We start from the raw sequence: 7,541 nt of genomic DNA on the forward strand, positions 1-7,541 counted from the left end.
AGGAGGAGGAGGAGGAGGAGGAGGAGGAGGAGGAGGGAGAGGGAGAAGGAGATTTTTGATCCATTTTGACTTTAGCTTTTTATAAAAAAATGTATTTTGTACAAGGTCTCATTACGCAGATTGGATTCATGGTGATCTCCTGTTTTCAGCCTCCCCAGTGCTGTGATTATAGGTGTGTGCCGCCATGCCCAGACTTGGTCACCGGCTCAGCATGCTCTGGGAGTGGGGCTGTGGCAGCATGCTGAACTGAACCCTGGTCCCTGCACTTTCCATAGTAGGCGCCTAGCCCATTGAATCATGTCACAGATCCTTAACTTTAGCTTTGTGCATGGTCATAAACATGGGTCTAGTTTTGACATTTGGAGAACCAGTTTTCCCAGTATCATTTCTTAAAGAGGATATCTTTTGGTGGAGATTTTGAGGTCTTCTATGTAAAGTATCATGTCATTCAAAAATAATGATAGGGCCGGTGAGATAACTCAGTGGTCTGAAGCACCTGCTTAGCAAGCTTAGGCAACTGTGCAGGAACTGCAATTCAATCCCCGGCACCACATGCCATGCCAGCCCTGCCCCCAGGGTGGGCTGAGCCGGCCACAAAACAAAAGAAAAATAATGATAATTTGACTTCTTCCTTTTCTATTCTTATTCGTTTTATTTCTCTCTCTTGCCTAATTTCTCTGGCTAGTGTTTCCAGAACTATATTGAATAGGAGCAGTAATAGTGAACTCCTTGCCTTGGTCCTGACTTTAGAATGAAAGCCTTAAGTTTTACCCGTTTAATATGATATTGATATTAATTTGTCATAGATAGCTTTCATCAGATTGAGGTAAAGGCCGTCTATTCTAATTTCTGTAGGGTTTTTATCTTAAATGAGTGTCAGACTTTATCAAAAGCTTTTTCTGTATCTCTTGAGATGGTCATGTTATTTTTGTCTTTGGCTTCGTTGATATGGTACATTACATTTATCAATTTACACATGTTAAACCAACCTTGTATTCTTGGGATGAATCTCATTTGGTCATGGTACATAATCTTGATAATTTGTTGCATTCTGTTTGCTAGTGTCTTATTGAAGATTCTTGCATCTATGTTCATTAGGGAGATTGGTCTATAGTTCTCTTTTTTAGTTGGATCTTTCAGAACTCTTTGTATGGTTAGCTTGGTGATCATGAATTTCTTTTGAAATGGTACAAGATTATTCCATGCCAGACCAAAGACTGGGGAAAAAGTTTATTTAACAAGGCCAGCCTGAGCACCTCCCAATTAACAAGTCAAGAAATGTCAGTGCCATTCTTTCTTTGTCTCCACTCAAATACCTTTCTGGTGTCTAGGCAACTGCAATGGGCTGTTACTGTGGTGGGTCAGGAGCCTGTCACAGGAATTTATGATGACACAGAGTGCAACACACTTCTTGCAATTAGTTCTGTTTGCCATCTTTTATCTCTTTTATGTTTACAATATCTTAACAAGGATTGGAAATAAGGGAGACAGGAACTGCAATTCTCCATGACAGGCAGGGTCATGGAGAGTTTACTCTGCCTTAATGTCTTCTATTTCTGTGTAGGTTAGAGGGTAAACTGGAGTTACTTTGGCCATGATAAAAATTAACACACTGAGAGCCACCATCCCCTACACTTCAGTTATTCTTTGTCATGGAAGTATCTCATTTCTCCATTAATTTTCAAGGATAGTTCTGCAGGGTACATTGATCTGGGTTGGAAGCTGTTTTCTTTTAGGACTTAGAATACTTCACTCCAAGCTCTTTTTGACTGGAGGGTTCATGTTGAGAAGTCTGCCGTGATTATAGTGGGCTTTCCATTATAGGTGTGCTGCTTATTTTCTTTAACAGCTTTCAATATTTTGTTCTTGTGCTGAATTTCTGGGATCTTGATTATTCTATTTCTGGATGTAGATTTATTTTGATCATGGCCTATTAGAGTTCTATATGCCTCACTATCTCTATGTCAGAATTTTTTCCCATGCTTGGGAAATTTTCTGCTATTACCTTTGTTAATGGCTTTTTAAAAAAGTGTCATTTGTTTTGACTCTTGATTTTTTACTGACTTCAATTATTTTTTTTTGTATCTTCATGCAGCTATTGGATTACTTTCTGATCCTTTATTAATTTTAACAGATCTTTCTTTTCTATGGTTGGTAGCCATTATCCTGTCTTCAAGATCTAAAAGTCTATCTTCAGTTTCATTCAAGTGATTTTTCCAACTTTCAATGGAATTTTTAATTTCTTGGATATCTGTTTGAATCTGTTTCGTACATTCTATTTTTTTCTATGTTGATCATTCACAGTTTTCATCTGTTTCCTATCATCATCTCTTTTTTTAAAATCTATCTTTACATTTGCTGAGAAATTCCTTAATGAATATTGACTTGGTTTTTACCTGAGAGATTATTTTTGACCTGATTTCCTCTATAGCCTTATAGATTTATATCTTTACTTCTCTTTCTGTCATTTTAGAAATTTCAGGTGTGTGTCTTCCATTTTCCTCTATCTCATTGTTTCCTGGACTTATTCTGGGTGAGCTCGTGGTTTGAGGTTGCATTTTGCTTTTGCATCTTCTCATTTTCTAAATAAAAAAAATTATTTTGTTTTCTGTGATGATCCTTGTAAGTTTTGTTGTAGGTAGCTATATGATTACTATAAATGCCTCTGTAGGAAAAATATGTTCTTCAGGGATCTCTTCTGTGTGTAGGTTTTGGGGGTGTGTCTGTCCCAAGATCCTCCTTTCCCAATTAATTGAGTAAGATGTTGGTATCTATTTGGCTCAGTCCCTAGTCCTTTGGTGTTGGGCTGCATTGAGGTCATTACCCCAGAGGTCCCCAGTATTGTTACAGAAGGGAGAACAACTGATTACAACAGATATGACATCCTAGCTAAAGTAGTACAATTAATAATAACAATAGCATGAAGCACAGTTTAGAAACTGATACACTGTGGTAACTATTATTTTGGTACCTTGAGCCATAGGCACAGAATCTACAGTTATATAATAGAACCAATCATAAATTAGAAGCTTGTTTACATGATGTTTCTCTTTGGTAGAGTAGTTGTACCCTCTGGTGGGGGAAATTTAAGAAGGATCATATATAAAACAAAGGGAAAAGGAAGTAGAAGCAAGGCTGGAGGGCAAAGGATGATGCTATGAGCTTTATGAAACCAGAGAAGAGGAGGGGCTGGTGAAGTTCAGTAGTGCAGCACGTGCCTGGCAAGTGCAAGTTCCTGAGTTTGATTCCTAGTTAAAAAAAAAGAAAAAGAAAAAGAAAAGGCAGAAAAGAAAGAATGAAGAATCAAGTAAGGGATTATCTCAGCTTGTTCTCTGAGTTTGGGGGTTGGGATTAGATTTCTGTGACTGGCATCCCCTCCAGCCATTTAGAAAAGAGAAAAATATGAAAAAAAAAATGGAAAAGGAAAAGAAAGAAAAAAAATGAAAATAAAAAAGAAAGAATAGGAGGACCACCTCCCTGCTTCTATTCCCTGTGTCTTTATCCCCAAATTCAATGCTGCTTCATCTAATTGATCACCTGTCATGGTTTGTGTCTAGATGCTCTCTCAAAGCTTCATGTAGTCCCGGGTGTTCTCAAATTGCGATTAATTTGTGATTCAAGGTTGGGATTATGGGTGTGAGTGCTGCTGGGATTATAGGTGTGGGTGTTCACGCCCTCTGGGACAGATAGACTGAAAGCAATATAAGGGAGGGAGCGAGGCTTGCTCTGGGTCCCTACTCCCCCCATTTGCTCTTGCTCTTTTGCTGTTTTCCATTGCCATGAATTACTACCCTCTGCCATGTGCCATTCTGCCTCGGAGCCAGCTGATTATGGACTGAAACCTCCACAAACTGCGAGCTACATCAACCTTTCCTTCCTTAATTTGGGATGTTGGGTATTTTGTCCCAGCAAGGAGAGAAAAGTAACCGAGACCCCATCTGTTGGCTTATATTGCTAATGTTGCTTCAGACTTTTCCATCCTGCTAGTTCTGCCCATCCATCATGTGCACCCTGGTTGAGATGCCACTGTGTGGTCAGCATTCCCCCATTGCCTGGTCCCACCAGTGTATAGGGACAGCCAGTCACCTGGATTCCTAGTGCTCTGCAGTTGTGGGTCCCTGATGTAGAGCCCCATCCTTCAATTCTTTAGACAAGGCCCTGGTAACTCCGTAAGTTGACCAGGGTAGACTCGATCATGCGATCCTTATTTTATGGCTTCCCAAAGTGTCGAGGCTATGTGTGTGCAGCATTTCTACCTCATCCAGCTTCCAGTTTTAGTTTTTGTACCATTCTCCCATAATCCTTATTACATCTAAAACCACAGAGGCTTGGGTCCAGGGCTGGATGGGCAGTACTTCCACTGCCTACAGCCCTCCTGATGGAAAACTTTTATTTTCTGAATAAGAGAGATTCTATCAAAGAATAGAAAACACACATCCACACACAGATGCACACGTTCATGTCCATAGCATCATCCTTCCCTTGTGTCAAAAAGCAGAAGCTTGTCCCTCATGTCCATCTTCTAACAAGTAGATAAATGAAACAAGACCTGCCCACTATTGCCTGGGAATGTGAAGGAATGAGACTGCCACACAACGAGCCTTTCAGATGTGCTGCTGAGTGAGGGAATCCAGGCACAGGACCACAGAGAGCAAAGAAGGTGTCATAGCACTGCTTCAGTAAAGACAGAAGTCATGAGGTTCTGGAGGGAGCAGTACCCGAAAAGCAACCGGTCCTGAGCTGAATCACACAGAGTTAGGCAGCATTGATGGGTTTCAAAAGGTTAATGAGCTCCCCAAGGCAGCCTAGGAGGAGGGGAAGAGGCCTAGGAGACAATAGAGAGTCTAGGCCTCCGCAGGAGAGGCTACTCCCCAGCCAACGGGCAGCTGGCAAGGTGGAGCTGTGTTGGACACTCACTTGCCAGGTTTCCCTTGCTATGAGGCAGCTGCCTTGGGTCTGCTCCTCGTGCTTGACCAGGTAGGGTGGGCAGATGGAGTCACCAAAAACTACGTCCATATCCCAAAATCCAGAACCTATAAATGTGACCTCATTGGGGAGAAGGATCTTTCAGATGGAATCAAAGATGTCAAGATGAGTTCTTAAGACCTGAGGGTCCGTCCTAAACCCAGTGACAGTTGTCATCTGGGAGAACAAATTTCTGTGAATTTAAACTACCTGGTTTGTGATGTTTTGTTAGAGCATCCATTAGAAAAAAGTGTACCAGCTTGCCTAGGAGTGCTCTATACTTTCTATACTAAATCTGAAGCACTCTTGGGAGAACGAGTAAGCTGGCCTCCTACAGTGTCTTGGCTTCAGCCTTGCATTTGGTATCTGGCGCGCAAAGGGCCTGTCTGTGGCCAGATACCTGTGTGGTGGGGACTGACGTATGCATTTGTGGCACAGCCCAATTCTTGCTGTTGGGGGAAGGAATTGCAGGCCTGGCAATCAGGGGTGGCGCCCACCTGTATAGGAAGTAATGACTCTGCTTGCCTATTATGTTGTGAAATTAGACCTCGTGGGCTGAGATTCTGAGCCTGGCTACCAAACTGTTCTGCCAGCTACCAATTAGCATTCCTTTATGCTCCCACAAGGCACGAGAGGCCTCAGGTCACAGCTTCCTCACCCCAAAAGATACACACATGGCTGGGGTCAGGCCTGCCCTGCAGGAGCTTGACTCATCCACCACACCAGCGCCAGACACAGATGCAGCTTTGACAGTAGAAATTAGGCTCCACAAGTTACCATTATTCTCTCTCTTCTCCTTCTTTGTGTTTAGAATAGGGTCTACAGGGTCTATAGGGTCTCACTACATAGATCAGACTTGCAGTGATTCTCCTGTTTTCAGCCTCCCAAGAGCTGAGATTACAAGCGTGTGCCACCATGCCCGGTCTTGTGCCCCAGGGGAAGGGCTGGCATAGCCTGCTGGGGCCACTGGGTCTGCCCAAGCAAGCACTTTAATCCGCTGAGCTATTTGGCTGCCCCTAGGTTTTCGCTTCCTTTTCCTGGGCAGTGAAAGCTTGCTTCTGAGGCCATAGCAGGGAGCCCTGCTCCCATCCCTTATGCTGGGGCACCAGGAGAAGCTCCAGAAGCACACTGCCCACATCCCTGCTATAAACCTCCCGTGCCCAACCCCCTCTCTTCTTGAGCTCTTTCCAGAACAACCTGACATGCTTTTTCCTCCATCCAACACCCTGCACCCCCTGTCTTAGGCCTTTGTGAGAGCAGCTGAGCAGCCTGAGCTCCAAGCCCTGGGGCACGTGGCTCCATCTCCACCTCGACCCCTGCTTTGCTCTGCCTCTGATTGAGATTTTCTGTGTCTGGTATTTCCCTGGAGGTTAGAAAAGCTGGCACGCCTGAGCCACCAAAGTTTGTGGACAAACAACAGCACACATACACAGACTTCCTCCACAGTATTTTCTCTCCAGCCAGAGATTTGGGAAAGGGCCAGCCCAAGGAGACAGGAAACTGGCACAAAAGCCACTATCCTCAAGCTGCAGAAACAAAGTGGCTGTGCTGTCACCCTATCAGTAAAAGGTGGGTGGACAACAGAGGACAAGATGGTGGCAAGGGGAACAAAGACTGTGTCTCTTTCTGGTGGTAACATGGTGTAGTGTCAGTGGGGACCAGGATGGGAGTGGTGAGGGCACCCCTCACTGTGCTGGTCAGTGTTGTAGATGCTTTTGGGGTGCGCTGCTATCACCCTGACTGTGCCAGTCGTCATGGGGAGCCCCTCTCCTTCCACAGGTGTCAGAGAGGTCAGCAGGCAATCTGGATGTCTTCTTTTACCTGGCAGCAGCAAGGTGAGATCCCTCCACCAGTTGCCTGAGCAGGGTGAGAGTGGCCTGCAAAGCCATGAATGAGACTTCCAGTCCAATACAGTCTCAAAGCTTTTCACCACGGAAATACAGGACACAGCTAAGAAACTGCCGGTACCATGAACCATCCCAATCTGAAGGAGAATAAGCAAGAATGGTGAGATGATACAGATGGTGGAATTGTCCCACGAGGGGGTTTTGTTTGTCTTTACAGCTCTGTGCCCCTGTTAGATAAATGGGCTCTCTTGCAAGGTGGCAGGTGTCCCCTCTTAAGAGTGCCCATCTCTGGTGCTCCAGGAGGACCCACTGTGGCTATAGCAGGCCTCCAAGGCATGCCATGTGCCGGCTGGGAGGTTATAAAGCAGCCATTGTAAGCATACCTAGTGCCCGGAGAACATGAAAAGCTAGACTCTCAATAAAGAAATAGAACTCTGTAAAGAGGTAGAAGATAAAGAAGACCCCAAAGGAGATTTTTAAAATTGGAAAATAGAGTAATTTAAAATTTTAAAAACTCAGCAGAAGAGGAATTATCTGTGGAACTAATAGGAAAAAAAAAGTCTGTACCATTCAACTGACAAGATTCCAGCAAGTGGGAGGTGAGAGGGTGTGGAGCTGGGATTTGGAAAAAGACAGATTCGAGAAGTGAATGTAGCGCTGGCCAGATAGCTTAGCAGAATAAAGCACCTGCTTAGGCAGACGCAAGAACTGGGGTTCGATCCCCAGTGT

The sequence above is a fragment of the Octodon degus genome, unplaced genomic scaffold, assembly GCF_000260255.1.
Source record: "Octodon degus isolate 3935 unplaced genomic scaffold, OctDeg1.0 scaffold00018, whole genome shotgun sequence".
In the NCBI taxonomy this organism is placed as follows: Eukaryota; Metazoa; Chordata; class Mammalia; order Rodentia; family Octodontidae; genus Octodon; species Octodon degus.